Source organism: Rhincodon typus, chromosome 32, assembly GCF_021869965.1.
Source record: "Rhincodon typus isolate 14 chromosome 32, sRhiTyp1.1, whole genome shotgun sequence".
Classification (NCBI taxonomy): Eukaryota; Metazoa; Chordata; class Chondrichthyes; order Orectolobiformes; family Rhincodontidae; genus Rhincodon; species Rhincodon typus.
This window is the reverse complement of record NC_063363.1, coordinates 18572235-18591664: the sequence shown is the minus strand read 5'-3', so window position 1 is coordinate 18591664 and position 19430 is coordinate 18572235.

The following is a 19430-nucleotide window of genomic DNA, read 5'->3' as shown; positions in this document are numbered from 1 at the left end:
AAAAGTGCTGTCACCAAAACTCAATAAGGTCACCCCTCAACCCCCTACGCTCCTGTGAAAAAAGTCCCAGCCTATCCAACCTCTCCTTATGACTCAAGCTCTCCATTCCCAGCAACATCCTGGAAAAATCTTGTTTGAACCCTCTCCAGCTTAATAAATCCTTCCTATAAAAGGGCGACCAGAACTGGACATGATACTCCAGAAGAGGCCTCACCAATGTCCTGAGGAACCTCACCACAACATGCCAATTCCTTTATTCAAAGGTCTGAGCAATGAAGGCAAACGCACTAAACACCTCCTTAACCAATCTGGTCTATATGTGGCACAAACTTCAAAGAATTATGTACCTGAACCTTTAATTCTCTCTGTTCTACGACACCACCCAGGGCCCTAAATGAGTCCTGCCCTAATTTGTTTTACTAAAATGCAATACCTCACATTTATTTAACTAAAACTCCATCTGTCACTCCTCAGCCTATTGACCTAATTGATCAAGATCTCTTTCTAAATCTTGGATAGCCTTCTTCACTGTCCACTTTACCACCATTTTTGGTGTCATCTGCAAACTTAGTAACCATGCCTTCTATATTTTCATCTAAACCATTTATATTAATGACAAACAATAATGCACCCAGCACCAGTTCCTGTGGAACACCACTGGTAAACAAACCTCCTGTCCAAAAACCAAACTTCCACCACCACCACCATCTGTCTCCTCCTGTTAAACTAATTCTGTATCCAATTGGTAAGCTCACCCTTAATCTAAAGTGATTTAACTTTACTAATGAATCCACTATGTAGAACATAGAATCCCTAAAGTGTGGAAACAGGCCATGTGGCCCAACAAATCCACAACAACTCTCTGGAGAGCATCCCACCCAGGCTCATTCTCCTATCCTATCCCTGTAACCTAACCTACATATCCCTGGACACTGTAGGCAATTTAGCATGGCCAACTCACCTAACCTGCACATCTTTGGACTGTGGGAGGAAACCAGAGCACCCGCAGGAAACCCACACAGACATGAGGAGAATGTGCAAAGTCCACACAGACTAGAACTAGAGGCTAGAACTGAACCCAGGTCCCTGGCACTGCGAGGCAGCAGTGCTAACCACTGAAGCACTGTGCTGCCCCTTTTGTTGTGTGCAGAAAGGATAGCAGGAACTTTATCAAAGGCTTTACCAAGCAAACAATGTCTACCACGCTGCTCTCATTAATCCTCTTGATTATTTCCTCAAAAAACTCGATTGAGTTTGTAAGACATGATTTCTATTGCACGAAACCATGCTATCCCTAATCATTCTTTGCCACTCCAAATGCGTATAAATCCTATAAATCTGTGGCATCTGCTGATCTTGTCCTTCCATGTCATAGGGGTTAGCAGTTTGGACGGTGATGTTGAAGGGACTTTGGTGAGATACTGCAGTGCATCTTGTAACTGGTGAACATTGCTGCCACTGTGCGTCAGTGGTGAAGGGAGTAAATGTTGAAGGTGGTTGATGGGGTGCCAAGTAAGTGGGCTGCCTTCTCCTGGATCGTGTCAAACTCCTTGAGTGTTGTTAGAGCTGCAACAGACAAATAGAGAATACTTCATCACATTCCTGACTTGTAGATGATAGACAAGATTTGGAGAGACTGGAAGTGAGTTACTTGGTGTAAAATTCTCAACTTCTTTCCACACATCTTTGCTTAAATGTGGTGACCCAAACTGGATACATTACTCTAGTTGCAGCCTAACCACAGCTTTATAAAGGTACAGCTTATCTTTCCTGCTTTTGTACTCATTGCCTCTATTTATGCTAAAGGATTATTTGGCTATGTCCGTACTTACATTGTTTATTACAATAACAAATTTTATTTGCTTGTAGTCTTTGACATAGGAAAAAAACACCAATGCATTTCATAGGATGTGGGAGGTGACATCATCAGAATGAAATTCAGGCTGAAGCAAGGAAGAGGATATTAAATGGATGACCAAAGCCTGGTCAAATAGATGGTTCTCAAAGAGGGTCGAGAGAAAGTGAAGAAGGAATTGGTATAGTTTAGGGAGGCAACTCCAGAATGTGGGTTGCTGATGTATTTACATAAAAGGTTGGGCAGAGTATTTCCCTCTCAGAGTTAATGAGAATGATCGTGAGTGAATTGACTTCATTGGGCATGAATTCAGAAATCAGATTCTCTACTTTGAGAAAAGTCACCCAATCAAGTCACTGCTTAGATGGCGAGATCAGAATCTTGTTGTTTCCATGTGTGTGCATCTCATTATTAGCCAAACTCACCACATTAACATCACACCTCCAACTTACATCTCGGCATTCAAGAAACATGCAATAATGTAAAAGCCCAACCACTGGATCAGAGCTAGGATCTGAGGATTTGTCACATCAGCTTCTATCAGCTCAGGGAATGGCTGACCAGGTCACCTTGTTTCTCTCTATGTGGAATCACTTCCCCTGCACAAGGTGCTTCCATGATCAATGGGCATGCTTTTCTTGGAGCCTTCATTCACACAAATGGGAAATGGCAAAGCACCAGCCTCGCAACACTGTTGTGCTTGCTCTCAGCCCAATGACTTCAGAGCTACTTACAAGCTGAGTGACAGCCAGAGCTTACATGCCTCTGCCAAGTTGTTTTGCATCAAGGGACAGCCTTATACAGAACATTTGTTGCTGATATGGAGCAACTATCCATGTTTTAGCTTCACGTTTAGCCCTGAAGATGCATATGTGCACCGTCAGTCTGTTTTCTTCTTCTTCTCCCCTACTTCCCACACTCTGTATATGTGAAGACCTGATTTTTGCCTAACGGTGGAGTGAGCCTCCTCTGTGTTTGGTCCTTTTGAGCAGTCTTCCCTGATATCTTGTGACTTATATAGCCCAAGTTGGCTGAGAGACTCACGCCAAGAAGCAGGCTCACTCTCCTTGGCTTCTACTGTTGCAGGCTTTAGGATCATAGACATGGGTGGCATGGAGAGGCAGGGCACATCTAAAACATCCTGAGAATTAGCTTCTTGGGGGCTTTGTGTTGCTGCTTCTCTCAGTGGGTGCCTCCTGCCACTACCCTACCTCCCTGAAAGGCAGAGATTGAGGTCAACATCCCTCAACCAACTATTGTTTTGCCATAGATGCTGAGCACTCAAGGCTAAAGCAATGCGGTGTAGGTCTGAGTGTAAATCTGGCAGCATTGAGCATTCTGCTCGACTGGGTCTCCAAGCTAGTTGTTACTTTTTCCACGTATACAACCAAATGCTTACATGTTGGAATCTTGGGCGCTCATTTCTCCATTTCCTGTGGAGATTCCTCAGTGATGTGCTTTGTAGACTGTGTATTTAAACCTGCTGAGGTGGAAGTCTCTGAGCCAGTAGAGGGTGCTGGTGGATGTTCTGCTGATGCATTGTCTGATAGATGGCGCAGTTGCTGAGAAGTTCAGGCTGAGTTCTTTTTCCTTGCGGAGGATCCCTAAGTATTGCCAGTCCCTGAATAAAAGAAAGGAGGGAAGTTGTTTTATAGAAGCTTGTACAGAAGAGGATTGAGCTAGTGCTGATGGTAATGGATGGGGAGATCAGAACAATGGAGCTTATTGGGTTGGTTACCAATCCATAGTCAATATAAATCCTTTTCAGTGTGTGGATGTCTGACTCTCCAAAACTGGAAATTAATGTGTTAACACGCCAATCTCACCAATCTGTTTGTGGAACTAGGAGAAGCAGAACGGCTGCCCAGCTTAGAGGGAACACTGTTGTCCATGATGCCTACCCAACACCACATGAACACTACTGGCCTTCTCCAGCCATCTCATTACCTTCTCCTCACAGGGAGTAAGGAGCTTGATGTCCATGGAATCACTAACTGCCTTGGGCCACTCGGCCCAGTTTTAGGAGATTCCTTCCTCTCATGACTGAGTTGAAGGATTGGATACAATGAAAGTGGATGGAAAAGCAGTTACTGCTCATGCATGATGTATGTAAGGTGCCCACAGTGAGTGAATAGGAAGCACAGAGGGCAGGAAGGATCAATAGGTGAGGTGAGTATGAGCCCTTGCGTGATGCTGTGGGTTTTGGTCCATCAGCCTCAGTAAGGCATGTGTAAGGTAGTAAAGTGACTAATGGCTCTGTGAATGTGAGGTACCAAAGAGAAGATAATTAAGTAGAATAACTTGCACCTGAACATGGAGGAAATTATATCATGTAACCCGCTCACCACCATCCTCTAACTTAAAATGGGAACATCCCAGTCAATTTCATTTGGATCACTCAGACGTTTCACTTTTCTGAACTGAAGGTTTTGGGTTCAAGTTCCCCTCCAGGCTACAAAAGGAGCAAATGTGATGTAGCTCAGTTAGTTGTTAATCAATACTTCTCACTACCCTCGAACATGCATGAAGAAACATAGCAAACAATTAAATACACAATGAGGGGGAGCAATATCCTGCACGTGTCAGTCACAGAGAATGAGAGATGCTTTTAAGTGCAGTAGTTACCAGTTGCAACAGATAGGCAGATTAAATTATGTGATGCAAACTGAAACCTGTGATTAGGGAGGAGATTAAAATACAATCATGTTAGGTTTCACTGCTTCCCAAAATGTTCCAAGCATTTGTCACTCATAATTATTAAAATTCTCATAACAGGTAGAAATGGGTATTGCTTTTTTTTAATAGGAATTTTTGCAAATGCTATCATGAAGCATTGTAGAGTGTGTGTTTACATCATTCTGCATTACGTATTAATAGATGCATTAGCTGGTCTCTCCTGACTCACGTACTGAGAAAAGGCCTTCAGATTTTGAATTTAAAAAGATGAAGTATTAAAATTGATTTTTAATACCCAAGCAAAATTCAAGCTTTAAAATGAACAACTCTATGATTTGGAGCGCAATTAACTATCAAATGAACTAACTAAACTGTACATGAATAGGTATTTGCATAACTATTGCTCCTGCCAATGCCTGGAAGGGCATTGCGGTGAGTCATGCATGCACCAATAGCATCAGTGCTCATGCAACCATTCCTGGTGCCTTTCTGGTTGGTGGTAGGAGTTAAGTAGATAAGAGCAACCTACATGGTATAAGGTTGCAGTTAAACAATGAGGGTAAGATGATTAGCATTATTTGTGACATACCAAGAGTAACTTGGTAACTTTGCAAGATGAATGAAAACTTGGCTTAGTGTTATCAGATAGAAAGTGGTGGTTGAAGGCTTTTGTGTGCCTGGACGCCAGTGTTCAGAGACATACTACAAGAATCAGTGCAGGGTCCCTTATTGTTCCTGACATATGCAAACAATATAGAAGAACATGTGGGGGGTGGGGGCCGGGGAGAGGCATGATAAGTAATCTTGCAGATGACACAAAGATTGGCCAGGTGATTGACAGTGAAGAAGATGGTCTTAGGTTACAGGAGGGTATACACAAGTTGGTCAGATGGACAGATCAGTGACAAATGGAATTTAATGCTGTCAAGTGTGAGCTGATGCACTTTGGAAGAAGTAACAAGACCAACGGTGTACTCGATGGATGGCAGGGCACTAGGAAGCTCAGAGAATCAAAGGAATCTTAGGATTTGTCCACAGATCCCTGGAAGTGGCAGGACAGGGTAATAGGGTGGTTGAGAAGTTATGCAGAATGCTTGTCTTTATCAGTCGTGGCATAGTTTATAAGAGCAGGAAGGTCATGTTTGAGCTTTACAGAACTTGAGTTAGACCACAGCTGGAGTACTGGGTGCAGTTCTGGTCACGGTACACTAGGAATGATGTGATTGCATTGGAGAGAGTGCAGAGGGGATTCATCAGGGTATCACCTGGGATGGAGCATTTCAGCAATGAAGAGGGGCTGGACAAGCTCAGGGTGTTATCTTTGGAGCAGAGAAACTTGATGGGAGACCTGATAGATGTGTATAAGATTATGAAGGGCTTGGACAGGGTGAAGAGAAAGCAGCTGCTCCCCTTAGTTGAAGGGTCAATAATTTGGGGGTGCAATCTTGAAATGGAAAGGAGGAGGTTTAGAGGAGATTTGGGGAAAAACATTTTCACCCAGGGGGTGCAGTCTGGAATGCACTCCCTGGGAGGGTAGCTGAGGTGGGAGAGCTCACAATCTTTAAAAAGTTCTTAGATGAGCACTTGAGGTGTCATAACATACAAGACTATGGAACAAGTTCTAGAAAATGGTAGTGTAGATTTAGAGTCCTTCCTTTTTTATTGGTGTAGACTTGGTTCGCTGAAGGGCCTCTTTAGTTTTGTATGATTCTCTGTTAGCTTGTGTGTCATGTCTTTACCTCCGACAGGGTCTTCATGTGTGTAGCAGCCATCAGTGGGTGTGATGAGTGATGAGCCCTGAGGAACTGAGTCCTCCTGATGGTGCACTCTGTAAGAACTCTGCACTGATTCAGATGCTCGCTATGGCAGAACCAACAAGGCAGATGGTTGGATTTTTCACTGTCATTTAAGGGATACAGAGCAGCTAAACATGGAAGGTCCTGATGAAGGCTCCAGACCCAAAACATCGAATTTCTGCTCCTCTGATGCTGCCTGACCTGCTGAGCTCCTCCAGCTCCACTTTTTATCGACTCTAACTTCCAGCATCTGAAGTCTTTAATATTTTCTAACGTGGAAAGTGATTGTTTGGAGCTGTCTATCTGATGGTCTGACATCATCCCTTTTTAATCTCTGATTTGTGCCCAAACTCAGAGCTCTTCCAGGTCAAAATTCAACACACAGTCTTTTGTTTGAGAGTGTAATCCAAGACTCTATCTGCTGCCTCAGATGGATCCAAGTGATCCCTTGGTAACATTTGAAAAAGAGTTGGGGCACATTTCTGGGCAACAGTTATGCTTCACAACTTCCGCAAAACACATTAACTGCTCATTCCACATATTGATGATTGTGGAATCTTGCTGTTTGCAAGTTGAACTGCCGTTTTCCAATACAACAGTGAACGTACACATTCAAAGTACTTAATTGGTCAAGAAATGTTTTGGGGTATCCTGAGGATATGAAAGGTGCTAATGTAAAGGCAAGCTATTATCTTTCACTGAATTATATTTAGCAGTTCAGGCTTTAGGATTTTGTTCAACAATAAACAAATGATTCAATGTAAAATTAAGACTTTACAGTCTTTACTGCTTCTTTCATAAAATGGTGGCTTTTTTCTTTGACTCTCCGTGAATCTGCTCTGCCAGGAATGCACATTATATTCTGAGAAAAATACTGTGTTAATCCTTAGCAAAAGTTGCCGTAGTTTCTGCGGAACTGGATCATCTGCTTTGTCAGAGTTAATTGTACCAGCTGTCTCTCACCAGTATTTTCCTAAACTGGTGATCTAGTTCACGGCAGCCATGTGGACAGTTCACTGTTTTGTATGCAAGGCTTTTTTGTGAACACAATAAATATTGCAAAATATCAATCCCTTTCCAATGCAGCAGTCAGCTTCCTGTCACCTTCAGAAAGCTCTGAGGGACAGAGACCCAGTGAGCATAGGATCAGAGAGCAGCTCGGAAGCACAGCATTGTGCCTACAGAGACTCTCTGAATGAGTTGTCCAGTTCTGCTGAACACCTGCTCTTTCATTGCAGCCCTGTAAATATTTCTTTTGTTAAATTTAATGACACACGGGGTTGAGAAAACACGTTGTGCTGAAACTCGGATATTTTTGGCTAAGTGTGACTTGTGCTCGGCTTTTTTTAGAGGGGTGAGGCCAACAAAGTACCCGCTCAGTGGGTATCCGCTGGAAGGCTGGCACTATATTTTAAAGGCCGCTGTGTACCTGGATGAGCACTGGCATTCCAAAGCTGCCCTGCGCAGTTAAGGGCAGAATCTGAATGTGTTGGAGAGGGGATAAGTGGCGTCATGATTCTCCAACAGGAGATCCTAGTGGAGGGGTTGGTACAAAGGAAGGCATGAGGATTAACAAAGGATGTCACACTACCAGACACTGTCAACCTGGTCCCTGGTCACCACCCAGGCCCACCTCAGTGGTGCATAGGAACAGCCCGCTGTAACAGGTTAGAGGGTCTCTGTTCTGCCCGGATAAGTGCCAGACTCTTCTCTGTGCTATCTGACATTTTATCTCTGCTACTGCACCCACCTCGCACCAAGGCTCTTGCTTTGCCAGTCTCACTGTTTCCTGCACCATCTTCCCTCATCCGGCACACACTGCAGGTTCCTGTTCCTCACATGGAGATGTGATGGTGTCAGGAGGCACCCATCTGGAGGAGGAACCACACACAGGGGCATTAGACGTTTCCTCTCAGGACAATCTGGTGGTGCTAGGTCCTCCACCTCCACCTCCACCCTGCTTGCCTGCCTGCCTGCCTACACCCCCTTCCAACCCTTAAAGGTTCGAGCCAAGGAGGGACCACTGGTCTCTGACAAGAAGACCTTCAGCATGTTTGAGTCGTCCAAACACAAATGGTCTATGGGTCACCTGGCCAAACCTCAAGGACCCACAGGGTCCTTTATTGAGTTGGATCCCTCCACCCTGGGGGCTACACTGAGACATTGTGAGTGGGGGAGTGAAAGACGAAAACCTGCCGAGAACACTTTGGTGGTACTGGAGACACCTCGCCGTATGCAAGGTCTCACATTTGCATAAATGTCATTGTTTTGTCTCGACATCTGTTTGATTGTCTCTGTGCAGTCCCAATTGCGACTGTGCCAGCCTGATGCCTAATTTCATGCCTACACAGGATCTACTATAGATCGATGTGCATCGAGAGCCTGCTGTCGCATGTGGGAGCAAGAACAAGACCTATACAGCAAAATGGGGCCTGCCTACACCATTGGCCCTCATCCAACGACACCCTGATTAGTTCCCTGGTCTCTCTGTCCAAATGTGAATGAAGTGGCCTGTGTTGTCTGGGGCAGGGAGGTGTGCATCACTCAGGGGGCCAATGTATCAGGACCACCAGGGATTAGGGAGACCTGTGGTCTGTGTCATGTACAATGCAGTAGTCTGTTTGCAATGTTGTTTCTCTTTAAAGGGCCTCATATCACTGGATCCTACAGCTCCTTGCCTCACAGGTTGAGTCACTTACCCCATACTCTTTGAGTGTGGTCACAGCCATTTTCTTTGCCACTGCTCGCTTTCGATCCCTGGCACAATGATGAGCCACAGTGAGTTCTCTTTTGCCAGTGCCTTCCAGCTTTTGCCTCCACATGACAATTAGACCCCCAAGCATCTAGATCACCCTCCTGATAGGCTTTTCCATCACCCTAATAAGTTTCACATTTCCTCAGGTCTCCAACCAACTTGTCGACAAGAACATACACGATCCCACTTCACCCCCAACTCTTCCCCCTCGAAAAATGAAGTGACAAATCCATTGACTGTCCCCACCTCCTCCCTTGAAGACAGTGCTCCTGACTCTGGACAGACCTCACTCCTGCATATCCCCCCTCCTCATCCATGGTTTAGCCTATTTCCCCTGTATAAAAGTGCTCAGTGGTTAGCACTGCAGCCTCACAGCACCAGAACCTAGGTTTGATTCCACCCTCAGGCAACTGCCCGTGTGGAGTTTGCACATTCTCCCCGTGTCTGCTTGGCTTTCCTCCAGGGGCTCCGGTTTCTTCCCACAGTCCAAAGATGTGTAGATTAAATGGATTGGCCATGCTAAGTTGTCCATAGTGTCCAGGGATATGTAAGTTAGGTGGGTTAGTCAATGGGAAATGCAGGGTTACAAGGATAGCGTAGGGGGCTGGGTCTGAGTGGGATGCTCTTCGGGGTGTTGGTGTGGTTTTGATGGGCTGAATGGCCTCTTTCCACACTGTAGGGATTCTGTGATTCTATGATTCTATGAAATACTGTTGCCCTTCTTCTCAAATGCCATCCCCATTCCGCCCCAAGCCTGCAGCCTCAATCCCAAAGGATAGGTTCACAAGGCTCCTTCTCACTGCAATGGCCCCCTTTGTCATGCCCTTACCCCCAACATCCACACACTGCTTTGCCCTCAGTGTCTGTGGACGGAGCTGACAGACTAACTGTGGCCCACATCCTAACCGGATAGGCCCAAACAAGAGATAACAAAGTGTAGAGCTGGATGAACACAGCAGGCCAAGCAGCATCATAGCAGCAGGAAGGCTGACGTTTCGGGCCTAGACCCTTCATCAGAAATGGTGTGTTCATCCAGCTCTACACCTTGTTATCTCAGATTCTCCAGCATCTGCAGTTCCTACTATCTCAGGCCCAAACAAGAAGTGTCCAGATCTCTGATCAATGTCTGTATGTCTCCCTCACAGCATTAGTCCTATCCCTCGGGCTGACCATTATGGAACCCAGACTGCAAAGGCACATATGTCCTGACCAGAAGTCTGACTGTAGTCAACCCCTTGGAGTGGTATGGGAGGCTACTCATGACTTACCGTGTGGGCAGTTTGGATTGATGGATGCCTCTATGGGCTTTTTGAGGACTAGTCCCATAAGACTTTGCGATGTTGCTTCCTTCTTGCTGCACATAAGCTGCTAACACATGGTTCAGTGTGAGAATGACATGGCACACTGCCATAAAGCAACACCTCCATTCCCTAGACTGACCAGCAGGATAAGCTGCCCCTGTGCTGCAAGGCAAGGCAGGGATGCTGTGAGCAACAAGGTGAGTAGCTCTAACAGAGCAAGGCAGCTGCCATGAAAATGCACTCAGAGATAGCAAAAACTGCAGATGCTGGAGTCAGTGTTGATTGAGTGTGGAGCTGGAGGAACACAGCAGTCAGGCAGCATCAAAGGAGCAGGAGGGTCGATGTTTCGGGCCTAGACCCTTCATCAGGATGAAAGGTTTAGGTCCGGAACGTTGACACTCCTGCTCCTTTGATGCTGCATGACCTGCTGTGTTCCTCCAGCTCCACACTGTATTGGCCATGGAAATGCACTCAGGTCCAATGTTGAGCTGAAGTTGCCAGGTTCCTGCTCTGATTTCCAAGTCAAGAATTCTCAACACCTGGCTTGTTCAATGTATTTGGTGAATGTTGATGAGATGTGATGTGGCATCAATAAGGCTTTTAGCAAGCTAAAATCCATCATAGTTGGCAACTTGCTGCTGCCTAGCAATTGTCTCACTTGGTAAATACATAAATGATGCAATGAGATGCTCCCAATATTCAGAAAAGCCTCGCTGATCTTCTACCCAATTCTGCCACAAATCTCGCTGTACCCCATGTCTTTCAGGCCTTTATTAGATACTGCCCATTACATTCCAACAAGAAACACAATAAATTTGCCTAGAAATGTATTTACTCAAATTTTTGACTGTTGGGTACAATTTGTGATGTGCTTCCTCTGTTCAGATTGAGATGTGCAACATGCAAGGTTTGTGTATCCATCACATCAGAATGATCCTGGCACTGCTTATATTGCTGCTTTTTGCTTCTTGACTAATAATAGGAGGCTGTATCTGAACACAGTACCTCAGCCAGTCTGAAGACCTCATGCAGGTGAGGCCATAATAAGTAGGAGATAAGTAGGCTATTTGATCCAACAATTATTCAATGAGATTGTGGCTGATTTGATAAGCCTCTCAACCCCACTTTCCAGACTTTTTCTCATAACCCTTGATTCCATTTACTGATTAAAAATCTGCCCATCACAGCCTTGAACACACTCAAAGATTAACTTCTATAGCTCTCTGCTTCAAGGAATACTACCATTTGATTCCTGTCTGCGGGAAGAAATTCCTCTACATCTCTATCTCACTAGGAGACCCCTTATTCTGAGACTATGCCGTTTGGTTTCAGACTCTCCCATAAGATGAAACCACCTCTCTACATCTATACTGTCAAGCACCTCCAGAATCTAATGCATCAATAAAATCCCTTCTCATTTGTCCAAACTCCAATGAGTATTCAAACTTTCTTCATTAGAACAATCTTTCATGCACGTGATAAACCTAATTCTATGGACAGTCTCCAGTGTCAGTATATCCTTCTTTAGTTAAATTTGTTCACAGTATTCTAGGCGCAGTCTAGCTAGTGCTTTTTATAGTTTTAGTAAGACTGCCTTATTTTTATACTCCATTCCGATTGAAATAAAATTCACCTTATTTTTTTCCTTCCTAACTACCTGCTGAACCCGAGTACTAATTTTATTTTGGGATTTATGCACAAGGACCACTGTGCTGAAGCTTTCTGCAGCCTTTCCCTATTTAAATAATATTCAACTCCTCTATTATACCAGCCAAAGCGCATAACCTCACAGTTTCCAACATTATACTCCATTTGCCAAGATATTGACCACTCAGTTAACGTGTATATATTCCACGAAAGACTCTTTAAGTCATTATCATCACTTGCATTCCCACCTATTTTTGTGCCATCCACAAACTTGGTGATAATAAACTTAACTCCCTCATCCAATTCAATTATCTACATTGGAAATAATTGGGCCCTCGCACTAATTCCTGTGACGCTCCAATAGTTACAGGTTGCCATTCTGAAAATGGCCTCTTTATCCTAACTCTCTGCCTTCCATTAGCTGGCAAATCCTCTATCGGTGCTAACATACTACCCCCAAAACCTTCGGCTCCTTTCTTATTGAAGAGCCTTATATGTGGTACCTTATTAAACACTTTGAAAACCCAAATTTATTACATCTACTCATTCCCAATTTGTCTATCCTGGCTGGTTACGTCCTCAAAGAATTCAAATATATTTGTCTGGCATGTTTACTCCTTCATGAAACGTTGCTGACTCTGACTGATTTTATTTTGTCTTTCTAAATGTTCTGCTATTATACCCTTAAGATAAACTCAAACACTTTCCCAGTGTCAGGTGTTATTGTTGTCAATAAAGGTCAATTGAAGTGAATATATGTTCACATGATTTTAGATTTTTTTTAGATTTTTGCTTTATTGCCATGTGTGCTCAATTATGGGGTACAAGAATGCAGTGAAAAATGTACAATGTTGCCACACATGACGCCATCTTAGGTTCCAAAAGTGCCTCGGTATAAAATCTTAGTTACAGAAATAGAAAAATAAAGGAATGAGTTAAGAAGTTCAGCATTACAATCTTCTTAGCATAAAGGTAGAAAAATAAAGAAATAAAGTTAAGATGTTAATCATTACTGTCCTTTCTTGAGCCATGGGCCTGCAGATGCTCCAAGCTGGGCTGCCCCATGAAGGCTCACTCTCCTGCACTGGGCTCCGACCTGTTCAGGTGCACTAGGCTTCACCGCTGCTTGCAAAATTTTGGCCTCAGCTGCTGTCCCGTTACTGCTGCCAGTTCGGACTTGCGCTGAGCCCCAGCCGCTGCCGTGCTCTGCCCCTTCTGCTGCTCAAAACTAAAGAAAAACTGAGAAAAGAAGGAAAATGGAAAGAAAAAAGGAAAGCGGGCAGAATGAATGAGATTCTAGGTTCAAAAGCCCGCTGCCACCGCTGCTATCTTACATCTTACATGATGTTTCACTCCCGTTACTACACCCACAATCTCACACTGCTCAATGCTCCAAAACCTTCTCACTTGCTCTCCCTGGCACTTAGCACTTGGAGCTCACACCTAACTCTACCTCATTCTTTCACACTTGCTGATGGTGCCACTTTACACCAATCTCCCACAATCGTTCAGTTATCTATAACCCAGACACAGTGATAAACAATCACCGACCTTCAGCTCTCCCTTTTGCAGGATAAGGTGATGCAAAACAGTAGGGAGCAGGGCAGTTCTAGTGGCACAAGGGCAGTGTCCCCAATCGTACAGATCTATGTATCGTGTAGCTGGCTCGGATCCATAATGTCTAAAGTCAAAGAAAATATCGAGGGTAATTGCACATTTTTGCCTTCTGCTTCTTTCACATTTCCATCTTCCCCTCAATAGTGCCACATTGGTTCCAACAGCCATTTGAGCTTGTGTTCATGATGGTGCCAGTTCAGCATGGAAGCAATGTAGGTGAGTAGGCCCACCTCCTCTGAAACAAAACAGCATGGAAATGACAATGCCGCCGGCCCCGTAGTTCTGACAAAGGATTACTGAACTCAACACATTAACTGTTCTCTCTTTATGGATCCTGCCAGGCCCACTATTTTTCTCCAGCGCTTTCTGTTTTTGTTTCTGTCCCTGTCGTATTGTGCTCGTTCAAATTTAAATGTAAAATGATCAGGCGATACATATATTACTCTTGAATAAAAGCCTGAAGTGAAGAATATCAGGTGACTGTATCATCCAAATGTTTCTTGCTCATGTATCAAACATGCACATTAAATCGGAGACATATTAAATGAAAGCCTTTGATCAATCAATGTGGTTTACAGCTTAACTAGGCTAAATAATAGAACAATCTATTATAGGGACAATAACAGAGGACTGTAATCTATGCATTGGCTACTGCGGTTACCAACTGCGTGAGTTCTCTTTATCAAAGGAAGATTGAGCAAACTACCTTATCTAATCAGTGGGTCTTACTTATAAATAGTTTTCTTTTTATAAACCAGATAAATAGAGTGGTGCACAGTGTAACAGAGTGAAAAGTGTTTATCCACATTCCATATGTGTTAAATAATAAATGTGCAATGTAATTTCTGTCTAAACATGGACCAAATGGCACAGACCTATTTCCTTTTAAATATTCACAGGCTTGTAAATCTTTTTAACCTATAGTGAAAAGGAGATGCAATCACTTCAAGAAACGCTGTCCTTATCAGAAGTCCTTCCTTTTATTTGTGTGAAAGGCGTGAATAGAGAGTGCAGGAGGACAAACCAGCAGCAGCACCAGGCATACCTAAAATGAGGTGTCAATCTGGTGCAGCTCTCACTTACATGCCAAACAGCAAAATCAGAAAGTGATAGACAGAACCTGCAATCCCATGACCTAAGAATCAGATCTACGTTTCTGTGCACAGCCTAGACCACCACAGAAAACAACCTTCCATCCATGGACTCAATTTACACAGCCCGTTGCTACAGAAATGCTGCTAACATCATCAAAGACCCATCGCACTTCAGCAATGCTCTCCTACAACCTTTTCCATCAGGCAGAAGATACAGAAGCTTGAACACACACACCAGCAGGTTCAAGAACAGCTTCTTCCTTGCCATTATTGGACTGATGTGGAGGTGCCAGTGTTGGACTGGGGAGAACAAAGCCGAAAATCATACAACACCAGCTTATAGCCCAACATTATAGCCAATACATTCACATCAGTTCTATGACCCTTTGATCTTTTACTTATAAATTCTGTGTATGATGCCACCTCTCTTACTAATACCTGAAGAAAGAGTGAAGCTCCAAAACCTTGTGTTTTCAAATAAACCTGTTGGACTACAACCTGGTGTTGTGTGATTTTTGACTTTATTCGACTAATGAATGGACTCTGTAACTTCAAATAATTTTGATCTTGCTAATGTTGATCTAGCCTAGTGCACATCCTGTGTGATGTAGCCTGTATGTTTCCGTCCAAGTATTTTTTTCACCCTATGATCTGTATGTTCTTGCTTACTATGATCTGCCCGTACTGCTCATCAACAAAGCTTTTCACTATACTTAGGTACATGTGACAATAAATCAAATCAATTAAATCAGTCAATCAAAATCTGCAGCCTTGCTACATCCAGTTGTGAATGGTGGAGTACCATTAAACAACTCACTGGAGGAGGAACCTCCACAAATATCACCATCCTCAATGATGGAAAAGCCCAGCACACCAGTGCAAAAGATAAGGCAGAAGCATTTGCAACAATTTCTGTCTGAGGTCTTCAGGGTGGCCAGGGAGTAATTCTCCCACAGGACTCGCAGCGAGAAGTATCAGATGTCTGCACTTCAGTGTGGATATCTCCACTGAAATCTGCCACCAGCCATGGATACCAATGTAGCATTAAACCAGAGCAAGGACTGGTTTGCTAGTGACTGTGATGTAACTGTGGTGGTGCATCTTTATATGCCTAACTCTTTCCACTTTGGAGTTACAGATATTAATAACATCAGAAACTGCTGGAGAAACTCAGCGGATCTGTGGAGAGAAAGCAGAGTTAATATTTTGGGTCCAATGACCCTTTTTGAAAGCTAGTTCTGAAGAAAGGATCTATTGACCTAAAGCATAGACTTTGCTATCTCTCTGCAGATGCTGCCAGATCAGCTGAGTTTCTCCAGCAATTTCTGTTTTGGTTTCAGATTTCCAGCATCTACAGTTCTCTATTTAATATTTAAAATGTTTCAAACTTGTCTTACAGGATTGCGTAAGGGACTAAAGGGAGCCTCCTTATTTGAAGGGACCTTCTTCTAATTCATACTTAAAGGAGCAAATGGAGTGTTCTGGGATTGCAGTATATCTTTGGTGCAAGATGCTGTTGATGGAACTGTTCTGAAAAAGGGGCAGTGGACTTGAAACAATAACTCTATTTTCTCTTTACAGCTGAAGCCAAGACCTGCTGAATTTCTCCAGCACTCTCTGTTTTTGTTTCAGATTTCCAGCATCCACAGTTCGCTGTGTTTATGATTAATTCACTTCCATATGTCTTGAAGAAGTTCTGCTCTGCTCTCTGAGAGAGGGTTTCCATTTGAATCTTTCTTCTCGTTCACTGTCATTACTTTGGTTTTCCCTCTTAATGGTTGACAAGGCATTCTCCAGTTCTGATGAAGGATCATTGGACTTGAAGGCTAAATTCTGTTTCTCTCTTTACGGGTGCTGCTAGGGACCTGCTGAGTTTCTCCAGCATCTCTGTGTTTGTTTCAATCTGCTGAAGGTGTGGTTTAACGGTCTGGTACAGATTCCATACTCTGCTCTGCAGCCATACACTGAAAACTTTGTTGTTATTCAAAATACGCTTGAGCAGACCATCAGCTGAGATAACATTTCTCCTGCTGGACTACTATGGGGGTGCTCTGAAATATTTGGTAAAATGAGCATCACGTGGTTTTTGTATATTCAGTTGGATAAGGGGTTAACCTTGCCACGAGTGAAACACCAAGCAACTGAATATCAAGCAAAAACATGAGAAAGACAAGATGAGAAGAAGAAGAAGAAACAGACCTAGGAAGAGAAAGAAGAGGGTGGAGCCCTCTTTTTCTGGGCTTATCCAAAATAAAGACTCTCAATACCCCATCCACCAATAATTCCAAACCTTATCTATCCTCTGTCCTTCACTGTCTCTATGTATGGTGAGCTGCAGTTACAAAAGCCACTTCAAAATAATCATTGAAAACCAAATTTTTACATCATGCCATATTTTGCATAACACCCAACTTAAGACCCACTGACTGCATGTGACTTTACCTTTTTCCGTCTCTCCAATACAATGCAGCACTAGGGGCGGCACGGTGGCTCAGTGGTTAGCACTGCTGCCTCACAGTGCCAGGGACCTGGGTTTGACTGTCTGTGTGGAATTTGCATATTCTTCTCGTGCCTGCATGGGTTTTATCTGGGCGCTCCAGTTTCCTGCCACAGTCTAAAGATGTGCAGGTTAGGTGGATTGGCCATGACAAATTGCCCGTAGTGCCCAGGGATGTTTGGGTTAGGCATGGGAAATGTAGGGGTAGGGGGATGGGTCTGGGTGGGATGCTTTTCAGAGGGGTGGTGTGGACTTGCTGAGCAGAATGGCCTGTTTCCACACTGTAGGGGTTTTATGGTACCACAGTCTGCTGCAAGTTTGATGGAAGGCTGTTTACTTTCAGGCCTTGGAGGAACACCATGAGCAGTTCCGCATCTAGAAGGCCCACTGCAGAACCACAGAGTGCATTGTTCCTTTAAGAAATGCAGATTGGCTTTAAGTGGTACTGAACACTCATGATATTGGCTCCTGCTGAGGCATCTGAAGCAATGTGCAGCAAGGTTAGCACTGGCTGGATGCAAAAATCTTTCAAATGAGCTTGTAGCATGAAGTTGGGGTGTTGTCTGTCTTTGCAACTCCTGCTACTGCTTTTGTGTATTATCCAATTTAGACCCTTCACTATCGCAGGCTTAGACTAGTGGAGGAGAGTGAAGTGTGAAAGCTTAGTAAGGAAGAACAGGATTGCTTAAGTTATGCAATGACTTAAGAATGAAAAGTTTCATTTATGAAGATTGGTTAGAAGAATATAGAGTTACATTGAGTTTTTATGTTCTCAAACCCGTGTCCTTACTTACACTCCCTGCCCTTTTGGCATTCCCTCGCATGCGATTCCACATTTTACCAAATGCTCTGACTTTCCTGCCAAGAGTTCTTGATATCTGGTTTGTTTCGAGCGTTTGGTAAAATAAGAAGCTGATTCTTAATGAGGCAAGTTTTGGTGTTAATAAGGTGTTTGAAAATCTATAATCCTCCTTAACTGGCAACTCGCCACTGCCTGATGATAGTCTCACATCACCACCCAGTAAGTGCATAAAAGACGAAAACATGTTGCTCCTGTTGTCGATAGGTCTCAGTAGGCGTCTTGTCTGATCCCACCACAATCTTGGCAAAGCCCACGCCATTCAGGCCCCTTTAAGATTCTGCACTGAAACTCTCTTCAGTGGAAAATTGATAGAAGTATTCAAAATCATGTGGGATATATATCGGGTGGATAGGGACAAATTGTTCCCACTCAAGAATGAGCCAAAGGCAAGAGGGAGCAGTTTTAAAGTAATTGGCAAAAGAAGCAAAAGCAACATGCAAAATAGTCATGAGATAACAAGGTGTAGAGCTGGATGAACACAGCAGGCCAAACAGCATCAGAGGAGCAGGAAAGCTGACGTTTCTGGCCTAGACCCTTCTTCAGAAAAGTTTTCAATGCAAAATAGTCATCAGGCGATGAGTGGTCAGAGGGTGGAATACATGTGCCTGAGAATGTGGTGGCAGCAGGTTCATCAAACAATTACAAAGGGAATTAGATTGTTATCTGAGGATGAAGATTGTGCAGGGTTATGGGAGAAGGCTGGAGAATGGAACAAAGTGAATTGCTCATTCAGAGAGCCATTGCAGGCACAGTGGATCAAATGGCTTCCCTCAATGCGGTAACAGTTCTATGAGTCTGAATGCAATGTTTTTGCTGAACTTTGATTCTGAGGCACCAAGATCCGTACTGGTCTTAAATCTCAACACTATTGCTACAAAACTACGTTAAATATTATGAAGTTGCTATTTATACTCTGTTGTATATTTTCTATTAAATTTAAATTCTATGCTAAATTATTTAAATCGTACCACATCTGGGGGTTTTAAGGTCCCTTATTATGCAAAACATCAAAGAAAATTTGACTGGGACCAAGGATATTAATAGGGAATTATTTGCATAGTTAGATTGCATGGTTATTTGCATGGTTAGATTGTTGCTTGAAATGCTATCTTCAAACTTTTAACTCTTCAATTCCTTCACGCAATTTTGTTTTGGTGATATTATGCATTCTCTGATTAAAGCAACCCTGGTTTAGAAGGTATAGTATTGTCTGACAGCTATGCAAACTGACAACCATCTCAACAGCACTTAGACACAACACCCTCTATATTCCACTCTTCATCCTGGAACAGATGGCAAGTAACTGACTGAGCAAGTGCAGGGTCACCAA